We start from the raw sequence: 21,227 nt of genomic DNA on the forward strand, positions 1-21,227 counted from the left end.
CAGCTGCAGTTAAAGAAATATTAGCAAAGTCAAACCCAATGAGATTTCATTATTAAATTAGGAAATGATAAAACTTCAGCTATATGTCAGACTGCCACTAATGATGAATATACTTAATCTGATTTAGATAAACCCATCTATATTTGACTGCTTAGCTAGATCAATGAACATTCTCTACACAGAAGCTAGCTATAATCAAGGCCTTAAACATATCAGTACTATTTTCCCACTTGAATATGGAACATTTACAAATTCTTCCAGCCTTATTCTCCAGTTAATTATAAAAAAATTAAAGAGAACTTTAATCCCTGGTAGTATCTCTAGTTGTTCCAGCATTTCTGTTTTAACCATAAATAGTTTCTTTTGACTAACAGGAGGATTGGAGATGATGAAGACATGCCCCATGTCCTCCAGGACTCCTATGCCCTCTGTCACTGGATGGCTGAGGTATCAATCATTACCAGGTCAACAGCCAGCAATAGTGTAACAACCAATTAATGGAGCTGCTAGTGTCTTGATAGAAGCTGACAATTCAGCCAGTCAGTGACATTGATGGAAAGAGAAAAATCTATTCTCTCTAAAAAAAAAATTCTACATTTTCTGTGCCCCACTTTTCTTGGGTCCCATTAGCCCCAAATTCCTATGTATAAATCATTACAGTTAAAAGAAAATAGAACTCATGAGATTTTATCTAATATTTAAATAAAATTGGGCCAATTATAAAATTATAAAGTGAAAGAGAAAGAAATGAAAAGAAAAGATTTGTGTGTTGTGTGTTTGGGAACAAATCATCGAGGTTCTTTTCTTTATTAAATATATTTATTCCAATTTATTAAGTCTAGAAAGCAAACTTTTTACTCTTATTGTTGACCTTTAAAAAATCTTTTCTCAGAGACTGATTAAGTAACTTTGTTAAGAGTAGCCTACACAGAAAGCCATTTTCATTTTGCTTTTGGGGTTTATCTTCAAATCTCAGCATGGTTTATTAGTACTTCCCATAATTTCAGATCTACAATCATGCCACCAATAAACCACCAATTTACAGCATTCCTGAAGTGGGCCATATTTAAAATTCTTTATTACAATAATGTGTGACATGTGATGTAATTTCTTTTAAGTCAAACCTAATTTCTTCTAGGCCTCAGGCCAGGGAGACCACATTATGAGCTGTAAGGCCATTTGAATGCTTTCCGGCACCATTCACAACACCAGTATATATGTATGTGATTTCCTAATGTGCTGTTACTGGAAGGAGACTACAGTCTTCTAATGTTGATTGGTTGATCCTATAATATGATACTGTTCTTCCGAAATGGGATTCTTGTGCATCTCTTTGCATTTGATGTCATGAATCATCTCAAATACCTGTATAGGGTCAGACATTATCCCCTATTCTTTAAAAACCTTACCTGTAAATATAAGGATAGAGTGAAATCAGTGACCAGAAATGCTTTTACTTAGTAACCAGGATGACTTAGGTTCAGAATGCTCATAACTCTTGGATTTTTCAGGAATTAAATGACATAATAATATCTTCCCATTAAAAAAAAAGCAAAATTCTAATCACAACATAATATATTGATTTCCTACTGCTTTCCCCCCAAAATACAAATATCACCCATAGTATTTGTTTATATAAGTGTGTGTTAATACACAAAAGAGTCTATACATTTCCACATCAATAAGGAATGTTTCTTTCTGTATTTAAATTAGATGGCATTTAGAGTGGTATATATAGGTGTGTTTCTAATAAGTTCTCTCAGAGCAAAGTATTTCTCTGTGAGGTCCCCTGCTTCACTCAATGGGGCATCATAGTCATAGCTGGTAGGCTGTGCTGAGTAAGGTGTTTTGGCTCCATTCCAGAAGTCAAAATTGGTCCCACCGATGAACATATATATACATGTTAACATTAGCACCTTGAGAAAGCATGTCATTGAGAGAAGAGATGATTGCTTTGGTATCAACTGTTTCGTGAGCTTCACCCCAGTGGTCTAACCATCCAGTGTAGAACTCTGAATTGACCAAGGGTTCTTTGGGTTCGGTCTTCCTCTGGGACTGAAAGGCTTCTGTAATGTTACGACTTGTTCCAAAGTCCACCATAGCATAGAGACCCTGCAGAGTCCCACACTTTAAGTAATCCTCACTGGCCCCATCAGTAGTGAAGAGAACCACTTCTTCCCCAAGGTGTTTGTGGAAGAGTTGTTGGAGAAAACGAAGTTAGTTATAATCACAAGTAAAGTAGCTTCCATATTCGTTTTCAACCTGGACTGTTATAATTGGCCCTTCATTTTGATAGAGATAAGGTTTCATCTTGGGCAGAAGGACTCCCAACCACTTCTCAGTCTCGACGAGGTAATCGGGATCAGAAGAACGGAGAACAATTGACTTTTTCGTCAAAAGCCAAGCAGGTAAGCCATCCATGTCCCACTCTGCACAGATGTATGGTCCTGGCCTCAGGATAACTAATAGTCCAATCTCATGAGCAAGCTGGAGGAAATACTCCAAATCGTAATCATCAGAGAACCGATACACCCCGGTAAGGGGCTCATGGAAGTTCCAAGGCACTTATTCCTCTAACAACCCCCAAGTTTGCCTATGGAAAAGTTGCTATGAAGAAGGTAAATACACTGGAAGAGTCTCTTGATGTTTTGCTTTCTGAAGGGCCAATAAATAGCACTTATCCCTTGACATTTATCAAAGTGAAACAGTATTTTGGATTTGTGCTCTACAGAACAACACTTCCTAAAAACTGCAGTGAACCAGTGCCCCTTTCTTCACCCCTCAATGGAATCCATGACCGAGCTTATGTTTCTGTGAATGGGGGCCCCCAAAGAGTTCTTGAGAGAAATAAGGTGATCTCTATAAATATAACTGGAAAAGCTGGTGACATTCTGGATGTGCTTGTAGAAAACCTGGGGAGAATCGACTATGGACAGGACATCAATGACTTTAAGGGTTTGATTTCCAATTTAACCCTTGGGTCAGTTATGCTCAAAGACTGGTCAATGTTCCCATTGAATTTGGATGCTGCAGTGCCGAATAATTTGGGAAGCCATGAAGTTTGGAGCGTTAATAATTCTAGCCTGTCTTTCCCAACTTTTTATGCTGGTCAGTTTTCTATTCCTAGTGGAATTCCGACTTGCCTCAGGACACCTTTATCCAGTTTCCCAAATGGAACAAGCATGTGAAGACTGCTTCGGCTGAACAGACGGAAGAAACCAATAAGAAGGTTCAAAGGCTGAGATGGCGACGCAGCAAAGCACTGTGGAGTGCTCAGGGCATGTTGGAGCACAAAAGACAAACACGGCCATCCAATGCAGCTGAGGAAGTCTCCAGACGTAACGACTTTTCGTGCCACTGGACCCAGGCTTCCAATGCCAAGTGGGACTGTCTCTGTGCATCAACTTTTCCACTTAAAGCTCCTTCACACACAAGTGTCTTTGTGCATACTCATCTATACGCCATAGGTGAAAACGCACAAAGACAAACGTCATCCTTGGTTACCGAGAGACTACTACTACTATATAGATGTGTGTACATATGTATCTTAGCAAAATCAGCAGAGTAAAAGGAAAAATTAAAGGTAAGTTATACTTACAATTAATCCACATAAAAGTAAGAGCCCTAGATCAGAACTAATTGGGAAACTGAGGAAGAGACTATAGAGAATAATTTTTCATCTTAGTTCTTAGTTTTGCCAAAAGGGAAATGAAAAAGGAAAAGATTGTTCTGTTATGTTTCAGTCTGTAATCAATTACTTAAAAATTCATGTTTTAAAGATAAGTTGGAAACTGAAGCTCAGAGGGTTAAAGGCCTTACCTGTGGCTACCTAGGCATGATATGAAATTTGTCAGATGATCTCTGATTCCAAATCCTGGGCTCTTCCCATAGCACCACACTACCATACCCACACAATATTAGACTTGCTCTTCTTATACAGTAAAACATTGCAGAGAAAAGATACAAAACTTATACTTTGGATGCCAATTCAGCCAAGGAGTTGAGATTCTGGTAAGTGGGCTAAACAAATTCATGAAAGTTGGTTCTGCTCTCAGTTGCATTAGTCTTTCTGTCCACTAATTGAAGTCTAATTCTGACTACAACTAACACACAAAACAGCATTTGCACCTCAAAAACTGGGCATCTCAAAAGCAGCATGTTCTTTGATATCCTGGTTTCTCTCTATGGCATTAACCATAGTAATATTCTGCTGCTCCTATATCGCCTCCTATAGCTCTTTTTCCTCCACTGGGTCACAGTACTGCTGCCCCTCTGAAGGGAGGCAAAATGAGGGAAGAAGGACAAAAAAGAGCAAGAGGACTCCTCAATCCCTCAAAATGAAGCTGATTCAGAAGGTGATAATTTCTAAGCTTCTCTTGGGTTTAGCCTAAGGATTTATTGATTGTACTACTCCATATTGAAATTCTTTCAGTTACTTCTAGTTATAGTCATTATTTTTATTATATATTATGAACTCACTCCATTCAATTTAGTAGAGAAGAATAATTTTTTACTTCAATCAACTAATTTCCCAAAATACAGTTAACCTACTGATTAGGTAGAGTTCCTTCTTAGTCTTCCTTAATGCTAGTGCCTTCCTTCTGAGACCACCTAAGATTTATCCTATACACCTTGTTTTTTATACATAGTTGGTTGCACATTATTTCCCTGCATAAACTATTGAGGGCAAAGAATATCTTTTTCTTTCTTTGTATCACCAAAACTTGGAACATAGTAAATGTAAATAAATGCTTATTGATTTTCTTGACATCCTTTTCTGTTGATCTATGTCTTTCTCTTCTTTTTTATGTCCCTTTATTCCCTCCTCCCATCCTTCCTTCCTTTGTCCCTTCCTTTTCTTCCTTCCTACCTTTCTTTCTTTCTTTCTTTCTTTCTTTCTTTCTTTCTTTCTTTCTTTCTTTCTTTCTTTCTTTCTTTCTTTCTTTCTTTCTTTCTCTCTTTCTCTCTTTCTCTCTCTCTTTCTCTCTTTCTCTCTCTCTCTTTCTTTCTTTCTTTCTTTCTTTCTTTCTTTCTTTCTTTCTTTCTTTCTCTCTTTCTTTCTCTCTTTCTCTCTTTCTCTCTCTCTCTTTCTTTCTTTCTTTCTTTCTTTCTTTCTTTCTTTCTTTCTTTCTTTCTTTCTTTCTTTCTTCCTACCTTTCTTCCTTTCTTCCTTTCTTCCTTCCTTCCTTCCTACCTTTCTTCCTTTCTTCCTTCCTTCCTTCCTTCCTTCCTTCCTTTCTTTCTTTCTTTCTTTCTTTCTTTCTTTCTTTCTTTCTTTCTTTCTTTCTTTCTTTCTTTCTTTCTTTCTTTCTTTCTTTCTTTCTTTCTTTCTTTCTTTCTTTCTTTCTTTCTTTCTTTCTTTCTTTCTTTCTTTCTTTCTTTCTTTCTTTCTTTCTTTCTTTCTTTCTTTCTTTCTTTCTTTCTTTCTTTCTTTCTTTCTTTCTTTCTTTCTTTCTTTCTTTCTTTCTTTCTTTCTATCTTTCTTTCTTTCTTTCTTTCTTTCTATCTTTCTTTCTTTCTTTCTTTCTTTCTTTCTTTCTTTCTTTCTTTCTTTCTTTCTTTCTTTCTTTCTTTCTTTTCTTTCTATCTCTCTTTTTCTTTCTTTTTATCTAACTAACTAATCTATAACAATCTATCTATAAATGAGGAAGGGAAAGAAAACAGTTCTCAATGTAAACTGATCCAAACCCATTACAAGATCTGGAATTGATAAAGACATGCATATACATACAAATATTATGCATATATATATATAAGAATATACATATATAAACATATATATTTAACTTATATATATGAGCTCTTAATTCTCATGTAGGGAGGAAAAAGTGTAATTTTGAAAATTCATCTGGGATTTTACTGTATTTCCAGTTTTATGTGGTTGCAGAGGAAAGTGAAGTATTTTATAACAGTATATAAATTCACTAATGGGTTGTTCTGTAATAGATTCTTGAGATTTCTCACTCCCAAGTAATTATTTTAAATAATTTCCTCCAGACTTAAAATTATTATAGGATGTCAGATAGCATTACCTAAGAGAAAAGACAAACAGCAAGAGCAGGGTTACACCATTAATGGATGTGAATATGTAATTTGTCATCTACATTTTCCATTTCATAGGGGAAAGGGGAAGGCATTTTCCCAGTTAAAGGAAATAACTAATTGCTGTTCTTTTAGAAATAAATGGAAGAAAAGGGAATTTTTCACCCTTTCCTTTTAAATTCATAGCAACGGAAGAGAATACATTTCTACAATTGTAGCTTTTACATAATGTTAAATCTGTCATGTTTCCTGTGAGACATTAATACATTTGTACTCGTATTGTTTTTACTTTATAGAATACTATATATTGTGGATTCTTAAAAAAATAAACAAGTCTTTTCTTTTTCCTTAGAGAAGTTGCTTCTTTCATTCATTTAAAGAGTTTAACATTTCCCATGCCCAGATAAAATTATTCCTTGATCTAGAGGCCTGGTCCCATGCAGCTCTAAAAAATTGTCCAAGGCAACATGGTGTCTGTATGTTTTTTTTTTTCTGGATCCTTAATAAAAACACAAAGAAAAACTATTGTCCATGCCATATGATCCTGTTGCAGGCTCTTCTTTCCTCCTCCAAAGGAGGATGAATCTTTCAGTTTTCATAAATTTCCTCTATTATGGTTATCCTCTCTTACCTGATCCCTTTCTGACCAATGACACACATATGTGAAATGGCTGTATATGGTTAAAGCTTTACTGTGGGGCTGGGGAACAGAGTGAAGCTAACTGGTCCCTAGGGAGACAAGAGTACTAAAAGCTAAATGATTCTTGCCAGGCTGGCATGTCTAGCCACACCATCCCTGAAATAGCTCATGTAAAGGGCACAATTTAAAATACCAACTAAATATCCCTCTTCTAGCTATTTCCTGTATGTATTTTGAAGGCTAGAAAGAGTAATCGACCACAGGAGTCCGATTTTCATGTCACCTTGTCAAATCACTGTTGCCTTGAGCTATAAAAACACTTAGATTGGGACAGTGCTTTGCCCATATTTAATTGGCCTCACAAGAAGATCTACTCTAAGAAGAGAAATCCTATGTTAGAGGAGGATTGATGGAAAGAAAATCAATGAAGTATTTTGGGTGACAATGTTTGGTGGGAATTTTTACCTCTAATTTATTCATTTGAAACTCTTCTAATCACTGTTCCCTTCTTAGAAACCTATGGAAATAATATTGTCCTTCTCTAAATTGATTCTTTTTGATCTTACAAATATCAGGTATTATTAAGTTGCCTTATTAAAATGATATCATGGCCTTCTAAATTAATTTGGATTATTTAAAGCAAGGAGATGGTAAATCATTATTAAAATATTAATTGATTTATATTAAAATTTCAAAAATGTTATACAAGCTTCCACAGGTAGACAGAATATGTATGCAGGAAAGAATCCTTTCCGTCTTCATTTATTAACCAAATTCTATTAAAAAAGGAATATTTTTCTTGGGAATTCCAAGGACAAAGAAAACACAAATAGCAGCACACTAGATAGTATATCTGACTCAGATCCCAGACATAAGAATATACAATAATTCTCTCTAATATATAGAACTTAATAAACTTTATGAAAAATAAATTATAATGGGAAAAACCTTTACCCATCAGGTGACAATGATTGCTAGTCTTGGATGTACACTTATTTACAAGTGCTCCATTGGAGTAGAAGCTCTGAGGAAATGGTCACAAAGAGTGTTTATGGTATCAGAGCATCAGTGAACTTTTATATCTTAGCTTTGTCTCTATTTACAGAAAGATATCCATCCTAGAGTCTGAAATGTGATATATGATATAATTGTAGAGAGATATTGATATAAATTGCTCTCTATATATAGTACCATTGTCAAAATTTAAAATTTTCATTTTATATAGACTACCTTATTTGAACTTCACAACAACCAACTTAGTGAATTGGATTATGCAGGAATCATTTTCATTTTAGAAATGATGAAATTGTGACTCAGAGAGATCTTTCCATGGTGAAAGGCAGTACAAGAATTATTTTTATATGTACTTTACCTATAACATCACTCAAATTAAAAAAAAAAAGTTTTCCATCTAGAGAGAAAAGACTAAAGAATTTAGCTGAGAAAACCTAATGGTAAATGATATAATTCATGGTCAAGGTAAGATAAAGAGATAGAGTTAACATAGTTGTCAATAAAAATAGAGATAAATATAGGCTTAGAAATATTGATATAGTTATTTCTATATTGGTATAGATATAGATGCTTAGGGGAAAAGGTAATTTGTCTAGGTAGTGTGAGGATTTGTGATTCTAACTAGTTGAGTTGACTTGGTTCCCTATCCATTAGCTGTCATTACTTGCTTTTGTAATTACAGTATTTCCATAAACACTTATCATTTCAACATGTTTTAAAGTTGGCATGTTCACCAAAATAAGCATATATTCTAGTAAAAAAGTTAAAATACAAAGAATCACTAAGTAAACAATAATAGTTAATACCACAGAGGAAGATGACTTATAATAAATACTTTTGTTGTCATCATAGATTAAGACTTTAAAATCTTTCATTTCAACAAAAGCATCTTTCAGATGAAGAAAATGAGCATGGAAGAGGTATACAAAAACTTATCTATGGTCTAACAGGTTGTATATTGCAAAGCTGGAATCTGAACCCAGGTGTCCTGACTCCAAATCCCCAAATATTTCTGCTATCCAAGGCTGTATATATAGGATGACAATGAGTGGCTGGAACAAAATTTACTATTTTTTAAGTGATTCAAAAAAAGAAAGCATCAGAACAATTCTATCATTCAAAATAAGAGTAAAAATTCACAATGTCAAGAGAGATAAAAAGTGAATTTACATCATACTTTAAGTTAATATAGACAATTTGCCAAGTGTCTGAAAGTCCAATATTCTCCTAGACTCCAGACGTTTCCAAAATATAATCTTGATTAGGAAACAGAAATTAAAAGATATACACAGTTTGAGTCATCCCTTGAGCAGGCAAGGAAGTATAACAATACAGCCTTCATGAGACATACCTATATAGAAACTCTGGAATAAGGTGTGGTAGAAGCCATTGTTTCTAGAATCCCTGTCATATTCTAGGCTAGATTTATTTTTCTCCTAAAGATAGAGGGAAGATATTTATAAAATTTGATTCATCAAGTGCTAAATCAGGGACGAGTCCTAGGGCCAAGCTATTTAAATTAATTCCTGGGCACCAAGTATATTAAAATAAAAATAAAAACACACCTTTCTGATCTAAAACGTCCTTCTAAATGTATTACCCTGTAGCAATGAAAGGGCTTTTCATGCCACTTAGAAAACTTATTTTTTACTAAATTTTGGATGGTCTATGATTATTTAATGTTTTTAAGTCTTGAGTTTGAAACAATGGACTGGCTGAGTCAGATGTTTCTTAAAAACAGAATCTCAGCTCACACAAGATATAAGAACATAAAAATGTGGGATCTAATGAGAAGTAGATTTTAGGATAGATGGTTCTTTTTCTACAGCAAGAGTCTGACTGTTGTCAGGGACCTCTAATTCTATTTGGTTATCATTATAGCATCAGGGAAGGGTGAATAGAATCACTAGCCTACTTCCTCCAAAAATACCATCACTATCTCATATCTCCATATCCTTTACACTCTTATCTTGATCATGCATTAAATCATATAATTTACTATCAGGTTTTCTCAGCTAGATTCTTAAGTTGTTTTTTTTTTTTCCTATAGAAAGAAAACATTTGTAATTTGAGTGATGTTGTATGTAAAGTACATATAAAAAGAATACTTGTACTACCTATCACACTCTAGTGTCACCATGGAAAAATCTGAATCACAACAATATCTTCATTGCTAAAGTGAAAATGATTCCTGTATGACCTAATTTATTTAGGTGATTGTTGTGAGATTCAAATAAATCTATATAAAATGAAAATTTAAAATTTTGCCAACAGTACTATAGTAAGGGACATCAGTCTTATAGAAAGAGTAGAAATTTTGCTATTTTTAGAATGTCATGAAGAAACTTGAGATTTTTTCTCTAAAATTAGAGAAATACATATTCTTACAAAAATAATTTTTAAATTTTATTTCCTCTTTTGCCCACACCAGTCAAGCTTATTAAGCTTTTGTCTTAAATTTTGATGCTCTTTTGAAATAGCCACATAATTTCCTCAAATAGTTAATATAAATTGCTTGGGATGAAGAGAAGTATTTGCAAGGAAAATGGATATTTGGATACAAAATTATATTGATGTTGCAAAATTCTACTATCATTAAAGAATCATTAGAAACTTGGAAATGCTGTTCAAAAACAGGAGTCTAGCTACTTCATACTATTTTGCAGGTGAGAAATTATATGCTTCCCACATTCAGCCTTATCTATGTTCATTCTACAAGTTCATAAGGCAGTTAAGAGGTAACAAGTAAGTAATTGTAAAGAGTCCTTGAAATAGTCAAGGTTTAATTATTCTGCTATCTTATGTAATTACTTTAAAGACTATTTTTTACCATGAGATTTTTCTTACAATAAAAATTTTCCATTATGTTTTAGCAGTTTAGCAATATGCCCTTGAATCTTGAGTCTTAACTTTTCAAAGACCAGGCACTTTGCTACATCTGGATCCATGCTAACTATGCAATTGAGTTGTTTCTCCACTTAGCTGTCTGTCTTGAATGATTTTTTAAAACAGATGCATCATTGGTAAGCACATATTTTAATTTTTTCCTTAATACTTAGAAATGCCACTTGCTGATTGCCAAATCTCATATTTGGGCAACAAATTTGATTGCTCGTTTACTGGACTTGTATTGTAAAATGTGTAAGTGATTACAGTGTCTAAAATAGTACTCTTTAAAGAACAAGGACTGTGAATACATTATTTCCATCAAGAATGAGAAACAAATCTAAAAATCTTAGCTTTTATTTAAGCCTAGGATATCATCAATATTTAAATGGATTGAGAATGATTCTTCCTTCACCTAGAAGGGAATGGTGACAAGAACAATTTAACATTCACAGGTGCTTGCATCTCAAAGGGCAATTGATGTCCTCAACTAATATTTTTAGGTCCATTTGATAGGTTCACTCACACACACATTACACTAATGATACCCTAAAAAATCCATCCTGAAGACAAAAAATCAAATAAAATAAACAAAAAGAGGCCAATATTTCAAAGAGAATGTAAGAGAATAGAGTAGAAGAAACATTTACTCTGGATTGAGAGGACCTCAACTCCCTAGGCTCCAATTTCATCATCTGTAAAAACAGATTATATTTACAACTATAGATCTATGAACCATTGTTGGAGTGGACAAGGCTTTCAGCATCAACACAATTCTTTCTTCTATCTGGTTGTTATTCACCCAGAAAAGTACATAGGAACTGAGAGGTCATATGTGACCAAACTTAGAAACTATTTCTACAGTGGGGACTTCTAGGCCAGAGACAAGAAACCTAGTTGCAAAAAACAAACAAACAAATATATTTTTAAAAAAAACCTCTTTATTCTAATGGCAATGTAAAAATGAGCTCATATAAAGACAGCTCCCATAGTCATATGAATGTTTGAATTTCAGTGGATTAACCTGATAGGGTATCACCCCCATCATAGTTATAGTCAACAGTCGTATATATTCTCAACTGGAGAATGGATCTTTGCAGTACAGAAAAAGAGAAGTGTTTCATCATACTAATGTGTGCATCACGAATTCAGGTCACAGCACAGAAACTCAGGAAGGTGATGCATAATTTTGCAAGATCAAACTGTATATAACACATATTCTATATTTTAAGATTTCTGATTCCTCTCTATTATTTAATTTCTTCTAAAACAATGGAACACATGCTGCTTGTTCTATTTTCTACTGTTTGTTTTCCCAAGTTGAGAGAAATGCTACCTCCTCCTCATAAAATAAAATCTATTCATAGTGTTCCAATTACCTTAGGCTGTGGGCTAATGTACAATGTAAAATCAACAAATCAACTAGAATAGAATTCTGGTATTAGAAGAGACATCAGCTATCATTTAGTTTAATTTCCTTTCCTAATGAGGAAATAGACCAAAAAACATTTATTACCGTGCACTGGACATCAAGGATACAAAGACAAAAGTAAAACATCTTTACGGTCAAGAAGGTTGTATAATATTGAGGAATGCACACACACATATTCTTATAGATATAGATAATATAAAGTAAAAACAAGGTAATTTCATTAGGGACAAATAGTAAGAACTTGAGGAAAATCAGGAAAGTCTTTATGTAGGAGGTCATGCTCAAGAAAATTTTTCAAAGGAGGTCAGGATTCTAATATGAAGAAAATTAATTTTGAACTGTATTACTTATTAGTAATATCATGGTGTGATATAATTTTCTCCTTAACTTCTAAGGTCAGTTTAAAAAAGTCTACTTCCCAGCCTCTCAAGATATCAAATTGGGCTGTAGTCTTATATTTTTATAAGACCTTAAATGAATTAAAGACAGGACTGATCAGCCAAGATAAACTTTGACTCATTTAATTGTATAGTGGGCCAGGTGATCCTTGTTTAGGGAAAGATGCACCTGTCCTGTGATGAAGCAATGATGGAGGATTTGAGGTCCCCAAGTTCATTTTCTTATCAGCTATTTGCCAATTAGAGATGTCTTGAGATGTGCAAATTCCCAAAGTTGTTTTTATAGAGTGAAGAAACATCCTGGTCTCTGATTATTGATAGAATCATTGACCTATTAACTTATTGGTTAGAGGCTAGCCTAATCAGTAAATTGTTATCCTTTCCCCCAAACCAGTCCCTGGATTATTTTTTAACAAGAAATGGGTATTGATTCTAGGTATGGGTTACCCACACAAGCACACAGAGATGGGCGAAAATAAGTTAAGGAATAGCAAAGGCAATATGACTAGATTATACAATAACACAATAGAATACAATAATAAGGATAATGTGTAATGGATTTTAAAAGGTAGTTTGGACCCAAGTTGCTAAGGGTTTTAAATGCCAAACAGGAATTTGTATGTCATTCAAAGCTCCATTAACCCCACTGGAGACAGCAATATGCTTTCTTGTTCCCATGCTTTAGAAAAAATTATTCTGGCAGCTATGTGAAGAATTAATCAGAAAGGGGGAAAAGATTTGAAGCCGTTAGGAAGCTATTGCAATGTACAGGGAAGAAGTATTGTGGACCTGTGGTTATAAGAGTGAAGAAAAGGGGATAGACAGAATATATTGTGGCAATGTAATCAACAATCTTAACACCTGGTTTTATATGAGCGTGATCAAGAGAAAGTGGATGGAAATGACACTCAGGTTCTTGAACCAGAGTGACTGGAAGACTGGTGCCCAGAATAGGAAGTAGGAAAGTTTGGAAGTGGGGTGGGTTTTGGGGGGAAAAGAAAAATGTTAGTGTATTTCACAGGAACATCAAAGATATGAACAGAAAGATATTGAATGCAATATATTACACAAAGGCATATATCTTGACTTTTGATTTGATGGATTTAGGGAACTATATCCATTTCCTTTGGAGGAAACACCCTCTACCAATGCAGATCAATAACTATTCTTCAACTTACAACTTTAAATTGTTAACTAGGAAATGCAAGACATAAAGTTAATTAATCTGTCCCTTATTTGTTTTAGCTTAAGAACCTCTTTAGTTTGTTTGATATCTTGGAGCTGTGTGTAATGACCAGAGTCTGTGTATGTATCCAGAATAAAAATGTAGTCTCAGGATGAAAACGGGGTTATAATTTCAAATATACGACGTTCTAGTGATTTTATTTTATTTTTTGGAAATTTTATTTGATTAGTCAATTTATAATATTTTTCCTTGGTTACAAGAATCATGTTCATTCCCCCCCATTTCCTAAACCCCTCCCATAGGCAACAAACAATTCCAATGGGTTTTACATGTGTCCTTGATCAAAACCTATTTCCATATTATTATTGTTTATACTAGGGTGATCATTTAGAGTCTACCTCCCCAATCATATCCCCATTGACCCATGTGATCAAGCAGTTGTTTTTCTTCTGTGTTTCTACTTCCAGTTTTTCCTCTGAATGTAGATAGAGTTCTTTCACATAAATCCCTTTGAAATGTTATGAATCACTGCAAAGAGAAGTCCATTACATTTGATTGTCCCACAGTGTGTCAGTCTCTGTGTATAATGTTCTCCTGGTTCTGCTCCTCTCACTCTGCAACAATTCCTGGGGGTCATTCCAGTTCACATGGAATTCTTCCAGTTCATTATTCCTTTGAGCATAATAATGTTCCATCACCACCATATACCAGAACATGCTCAGCCATTCCCCAATTAAAGGGCATTCCCTCATTTTCCAATATTTTGCCACTACAAAGAATACAGCTGTGAATATTCTTGTACAAGACCTTTTCCCTTATTATCTCTTTGGGTTATAAACCCAGGAATGCTATGGCTGGATCAAAGGGCAGAGAGTTTTTTGGCACCCTTTGGACATAGTTCCAAATTGCCCTCCAGAATGGTTAGACCAATTCACAACTCAACCATCAAGGCATTAATGTCCCAATTTTGCCACATCCCCTCCAGCATTCATTACTTTCCTTTGCTATCATGTTAGCCGAACTGCTAGGTGTTACCTCAGAGTTGCACTTTTCCAATAACAAGAGATTTAGAAAAAAATTTTCAGGTGCTTATTGATAGTTTTGATTTTTTTATCTGAAAATTGCCTATTCATGTCCCTTGCCTATTTATCAATTGGAGAATGACTTGATTTTTTGTACAATTGATTTAGCTTCTTATAAATTTGAGAAATTAGATGATTGTTGGAGGTTTTTGTTATAAAGATTTTTCCCCAATTTGTTACTTCCCTTCTAATTTTGATTGCATTCCTTTTGTTTGTTCAAAACCTTTTTAATTTAATGTAATCAAAATTATTTATTTTAAAATTTGTAATTTTTTCTAACTCTTGTTTGTTCTTAAAATCTTTCCTTTCCTAAAGATCTGACTAGTATACTATTCTGTGTTCACCTAATTTACTTATATTTTCCTTCTTTCTATTCAAATCATTCGCTCATTCAGAGTTTATCTTGGTGTAGGGTATAAGATGTTGATCTGAACCTAATCTCTCAGACACTGTCTTCCATTTTTTTTTTCCAGCAGTTTTTGTCAAATAGTGGATTTTTGTCAAAAAGTTGGGATCTTTGAGTTTGTCATAGATTGTCTTGCTGAGGACATTTATCCCAAGACTATTCTACTGATCCTCCTTTCTGTCACTTAGTCAGTACCATATTGTTTTGATGACCACTGCTTTATAGGATACTTAGAGATCTGGTACTGCTATGCCACCTTCCTTTGCATTTTTTGTCATTATTTCCCTTGATGTCCTTGATCTTTTGTTCTTCCAAATGAACTTTGTTATTTTTTTTCTAATTCAGTAAAAATGTTTCTTGGTAGTTCAAAGGGTATAGCAGTAAACAAGTAAATTAGTTTGGGTAGGATTGTCATTTTTATTATGTTAGCTCTTCCAACCTATGAGCAATTAATGTTTTCCCAATTATTTAGATATAGTTTTAATTGTGTGGAGAGTGTTTTATAGTTATGTTCATATAGTTCCTGTGTTTGTCTTGGTAGATATATTCCTAAGTATTTTATATTGTCTAGGTTGATTTTAAATGGACTTTCTCTTTCTAATTCTTGCTGCTGAGATGTGTTGGAAATATATAGAAATGCTGATGACTTATGTGAGTTTATTTTGTATCCTGCATCTTTCCTAAAGTTGTTGATTATTTCCACTATCTTTTCAGTTGATTCTCTAGAATTCTTTAAGGAGACCATTGTATCTTCTGCAAAGAGTGATAGCTTGGTCTCCTCATTGACTCATTGACTATTTTAATACCTTGAATTTCTTTTTCTTCTCTAATTACTACTGCTAGTATTTCTAGTACAATGTTAAATAATAGAGATGATAATGAGCATCCCCATTTCACCCTGATGTTATTGGAAATGCATCTAGTTTATCCACATTGCAGATGATGTCTGCTGATGGTTTTAAATATATACTATTTATTATTTTTAGGAGTGGTCCTTCTATTCCTATACCTTCTAGTGTTTTCAAAAAGAATGAGTGTTGTATTTTTGTCAAAGGCTTTTGCTGCATCTATTGAGACAATCATGTGATTTTTGTTAGTTTGCTTGTTGATATGATCAGTTATGTAGATGTAGTCCTAATATTGAACCATCCTTGCATTCCTGGTATAAATCCCACCTGATCATTATGAATAACCCTTGTGATCACTTACTGGAGTCTTTTTCCTAGTATTTTATTTATGATGTTTGCATCTATGTTCATTAAGGAGATGGGTCTGTAGTTTTCTTTCTCCATTTTTGGACCTGCCTGGCTTTGGAATCAGTACTATATTTATGTCACAAAAGGAATTTAATAGAATTCCTTCTTTGCTTATCCTGTCAAATAGTTTGTATAATATTGGGATGGATAAATTGTTATTTGAATGTTTGATAGATTACATTTGTGAATCCATCTTGTCCTGGGGATTTTTTCTTAGGGAGTTGTTTGATGGCTTGTTCATTTTCTTTTTCTCATATGGCATTATTTAGGTATTCTATTTCTTCTTCTGTTAATCTTGGTAATTCATTTTTTTGTAAATATTCATCCATATCACCTAGATTGCCATATTCTTTGCCATTTAATAGGGAATAATAGTTTTTAATCATTTCCTTAATTTACTCTTCATTAGAGGTGAGGTCTGCCTTTTCATCTTCAATACAGTTAATTTGGTTTTCTTCTTTCCTTTTTTAAATTCAATTAACCAGTAGTTTGTCTATTTTATTTGTTTTTTCAAAGTACCCATTTCTAGTTTTATTTATTAATTCAATAGTTCTTTTACTTTTCATTTTAATAATTTCTCTTTTAATTTTTAGAATCACTAATTTTGTTTTCATTTGAGGATTTTTAACTTGTTCACTTTCTATTTTTTAAATTTGCATGCCCAATTCATTGACCTCTGCTCTCCTTAATTTGTTAATATATGAACTCAAGGATATAAATTTCCCACTGAGTACTACTGTGGCTACATCCCATAGATTTTGAAAAGATGTTTCATCATTGTCATTTTCTTCAATAAAATTATTGATTGTTTCTATGATTTGTTCTTTGACTAACTGATTTTGAAGAATCATATTATTTAATATCCAATGAATTTTTGGTTCGCCTCTCCCTTATTAATTATTATTTTTATTGCATTGTGATCTGAGAAGGTTGCATTTATTAGTTCTGCTCTTTTGCACTTGTTTGCAATGTTTTTATGCACTACTACATGATCAGTCTTTGTGAATGTACTATGTGCTGGTGAAAAGAAGGTGTATTCTGTTTTGTCCATATTTATTTTTCTCCATATATCGACTAACTAATTTTTCTAAGACTTCATTCACGTCTCTTACCTCATTCTTAATTATTTTTTGGTTTGATTGCCTCAATCTCCCACTAGTATAATTTTACTATTTCATCCTTGAGCTTCACTAGTTTCTCCTTTAGAAATGTGGGTGCTATGCCATTTGATGTATACATGTTGAGTACTGATATTTCCTCATTGTCTATACTGCCTTTTATCAGGATATAATTACCTTCCTTATCTCTTTTAACTAGGTCTATTTTTACTTTGGTTTTGTCAGATATTGTGTTTATGACTCCTGCCTTCTTTTTCTCAGTTGATGCCCAATAGATTTTGCTCCATCCACTTAACTTTACCCTGTGTCTACCTGCCTCATGTGTGTTTCCTGTAGACAACATATGGTAGGATTTTGGTTTTTAATACACTCTGCTCTTTGCTTCCATTTTATGGGTGAGTTAATTCCATTCACATTTAGAGTTATGATTACCAGCTGTGTATTTCCCAAAATTTTGATATCTTCACCTAGTCCTGCCCTTTCTTCTTTAACGATTTCCTTCTACACCACTGTTTTTTTAATCAGTCCCCCTATATCCCACTCTTATTTTGCTACCCTTCACCTCCCCTCCCTTTTTGTTCCCCTTTTATTTTTCTTTAGGTCCTTTTGACTACTTTTAACCCCACACTCTCCCTCCCTTGTATTACTTTCCTCCCCTCCCCTCAGTTTGTTACTCTTCTACTTCTTTGTACGGCATGAATCAATTCTCTGCCTCAAATGGATCTGGATGTTCTTCCCTCTTTGAGTCAATTTCAATGCCTGTAAGAATTAAATATTTCCTGTCTCCAACCTCTTTACCCTTCCAGTGTATTGGTGTTCTCCCCCATTCTTACCATGTGCTTCTTTATGACACATAAATTTACCCCATTTTGTCTCTCTTCTCATTTCTTAGTATTAATCTCTTTACCACTTTTTACCTCTAGTTTATATATATATATATATATATATATATATGTAATTATTATGCTTTTTTAGTAGTCCAATAATTCTTAAATTCTCTCTCCTGTTATTTTGTGATTGAGGTGTTTCATATTTTCCTCAATTTTTTCATCCTTTTGATTTTCTTTTATAGCTTCCTGCTGCCTTGTGAATTTATTTGCTTCTAGTTGTTGAATTCTAGTTTTTAAAGACTAAATTTCACCCACGGCCTTTTGGTTATCCTTCTCCTTCTGATCTTATTTTCTTTGTAGGTCATCTTTCATCTCCTTTGTCTCATTTTATAACTGGTTAATTTTGGCTTTCGAGACATTATTTTCTATTCCCAGATGACTTTTTTTTCCTTTTTAAGTTCTTTTCCCAGTTGTCTTCAGCCTCTCCTACTTGTTTTTTTTAATTATATTTTGAGTTCTTCCAAAACTTGTGTCCAATTTGCTGGAGTTTCTGTGTTTTTGCTTGATATTCCTTGTTCCTTCTCTGTTCCATTTGCTCTTTGTTCATTACATGGATAAAAGCTGTCAATTGTAATTTCTTTTTGTTTTTGTTGTTGTTTTTTACTCATATTTTTCCCCTTCTTTTCACCCTGTAATTGCCTGTAGTCTTGCTCCTCTCATTATATGCTGGATCTGTGGGTTTGGGTTGTTCTAGCCTGAAGAGGCTTCTTCTATGCTCTGCTGATTAGGTTAGGTTAGACTGATGGTATTGATGAGCCCTGAGGTCAGTTCTTCCCCAGTGGGCATCAGAAGCTAAAAAGGAGCTGGGCTTCCCACTCTGTTATCAAAGTTGCAGCCTATAGTGGTTGTAACTCTTGCCCTTGGAGTTCAGTCAGCAAAACTCTCAGAGCAGTCTGTGGGAGAGGGGTGTTGGAGTTTGTGCTTCCTTGCCCTCTGAAGGCTTCTTATCTATCTTATTGATAATATTAATCAGGGAGGAGTTGATCTGCAGAACTGGATCTGCCCTGAGGCCAAAACTTTGAGAAGAGGGGTGTCGAGATGGAGTGTTTTGGCTGCTGTGACTAGGCTGCCTTCTCTGAACTTCTCCTCCAGTTGCCTCCCCACCACCTGTGTTCAGCACCCTGACCCTGGCACAGCTGTGCCAGCAAGGTACTCCCCCAGGAATAGCCCAGAGATTCTAGCCACTGCTGGAAACTCAGCATTGCTTATGGGAGAAGGGTCCTAGGACCTCTGTTCTTCCTTCCCCTTAAACATGAGTGTTCAAGAATTGAGGCTTTTTGGGGGGGGAGGGCATGCCTTTCATGTCGAGTCCAGTAGGAGGGTTTCCTAGCTCTGTCCTGTTATTAGATTTGATTTTCTGTCCCCTCAATGCATTGTGTTTTTGATTGGTAAGGAATAGTATTCAGAGAGGTCTGGACTTTTGCTGAGTCTAAGCCACTATCTTGACTCTGCCTACATGTTTGAGTCATTTTAAATGGTTATCTAAAAATTAAAATTTGGGATCAGAAGGTCACCCAAAAGTCATAGAGGACAAGAGCCCTTAGAAGTCTGGTGGAGGGGTCAGATATTCTATGTCAGAATGACCTGTAAAGCAGCCCAGGGCAAAAGTATTATGACCTAACCATGACCTATAAGTCACTATTACTGATGTTAAGAGTGAACCATATAAGTCTTTGATCCCCATTCTGTAAGTTCCTTTTTTTGCCTCTAAAAACCTGTGAATGTCAATGGTTAGGGTCTGAAGTCCTGAATTGCATAGAAATCTGCAGACCTCTAGTCATGTTATTTCTTTCACAATGAAACCATATCTTTACCCAGAAGGGTCTCCTAATTATATACTTATCCTAAGATAAGCATTCATATTTTAAAAGGGGGAGGAGTCTTAAAACAAGATGACTGGCAGGGCACTTAGCATCAATACACTAGAAAACTTCCCCATGTTTGAACAGTTTATTGCTGACTAGAGGGAAAGCAATCCGAATACAGCAACAGAGGAAGAAGAAAGGAAAAGGAAACTTTTGGAGATTTGGATACAATACCACATTTTTTCACTGGAGTGGTTTGAAAAAAACCATGGAGATATTTAGAACCTGCTAAATGAGAAATGAGAACTCTACATGATTTGCCAGCAGCACCGTTTATTCCTCTTTAAGAAGGTAGCACTTAACTCCATCAAAAGTGAAGCACAAGCTGAGCTTAGAGAGAGAGATGATTTTTGGCTTAGTAAGAAGGCAGATGAAATTTACTTTTACTCCAACATTAACAATACAAACCATTTCTATGATTCTGTTTATGCTAAAAGTCTCTGGTGCATTTCAACTATCCAACACTGACAGAGCCACACTGATTAATAATAAGGTTATGGTCCTAGAGAATCAGGCTGAACCCTTTCATGGTGTTTTCAGCAGAATACCATTAACCAATGATGAAGTTATTGACTGTATGTCTCATGTTGAAGCTTATCTCTTTCTAGTCAAATTTCCAACTGAATAAGAGGTAATATTCCAGTAGTTTTACAAGGCAGGATCTTGTCTGCTTCTACAGAAAGTGACTGAAATCATTCAGGGTATATGGCAAGAGGAGGTTATCCCCCAGAAATCAAGGGTTCATCCACTGTCCATCTCTATTAAGAAAAAGGAAATATGTTGTCCTATGAAAATCAGGGGTTCTCTCAGTCATTGCTGGCAATATTCTTGCCAGAGTTCTCTAATTGGCTGATCATTCACCAGGAAGATGGTCCTTTGAGATCCTTCCAGCAGTCTCTCTGAAGGTCCATACTTACTCTGACTAGATGTAATGATCCAGTTGAGTAATGGATATGAGAGATGCTGTGTGCTCAGGCCCATGTACATAGGCATAACACAGTGTTCTCTCACA

The 21,227-nt window shown here is 34.6% G+C and overlaps 2 pseudogenes; one reads left to right on the plus strand and one right to left on the minus strand.

Moving 5' to 3' along the window:
- Positions 1-1,709: 1,709 nt before the first annotated feature.
- On the minus strand, positions 1,710-2,559 carry LOC107649221 (beta-galactosidase-like; annotated as a pseudogene).
- A 14-nt stretch (positions 2,560-2,573) lies between these two features.
- Positions 2,574-7,754, plus strand: LOC130455243 (beta-galactosidase-like; annotated as a pseudogene).
- The last annotated feature ends 13,473 nt before the right edge of the window (positions 7,755-21,227 follow it).

Source organism: Monodelphis domestica, chromosome 6 (genome assembly GCF_027887165.1).
Source record: "Monodelphis domestica isolate mMonDom1 chromosome 6, mMonDom1.pri, whole genome shotgun sequence".
NCBI classification, from domain to species: Eukaryota; Metazoa; Chordata; class Mammalia; order Didelphimorphia; family Didelphidae; genus Monodelphis; species Monodelphis domestica.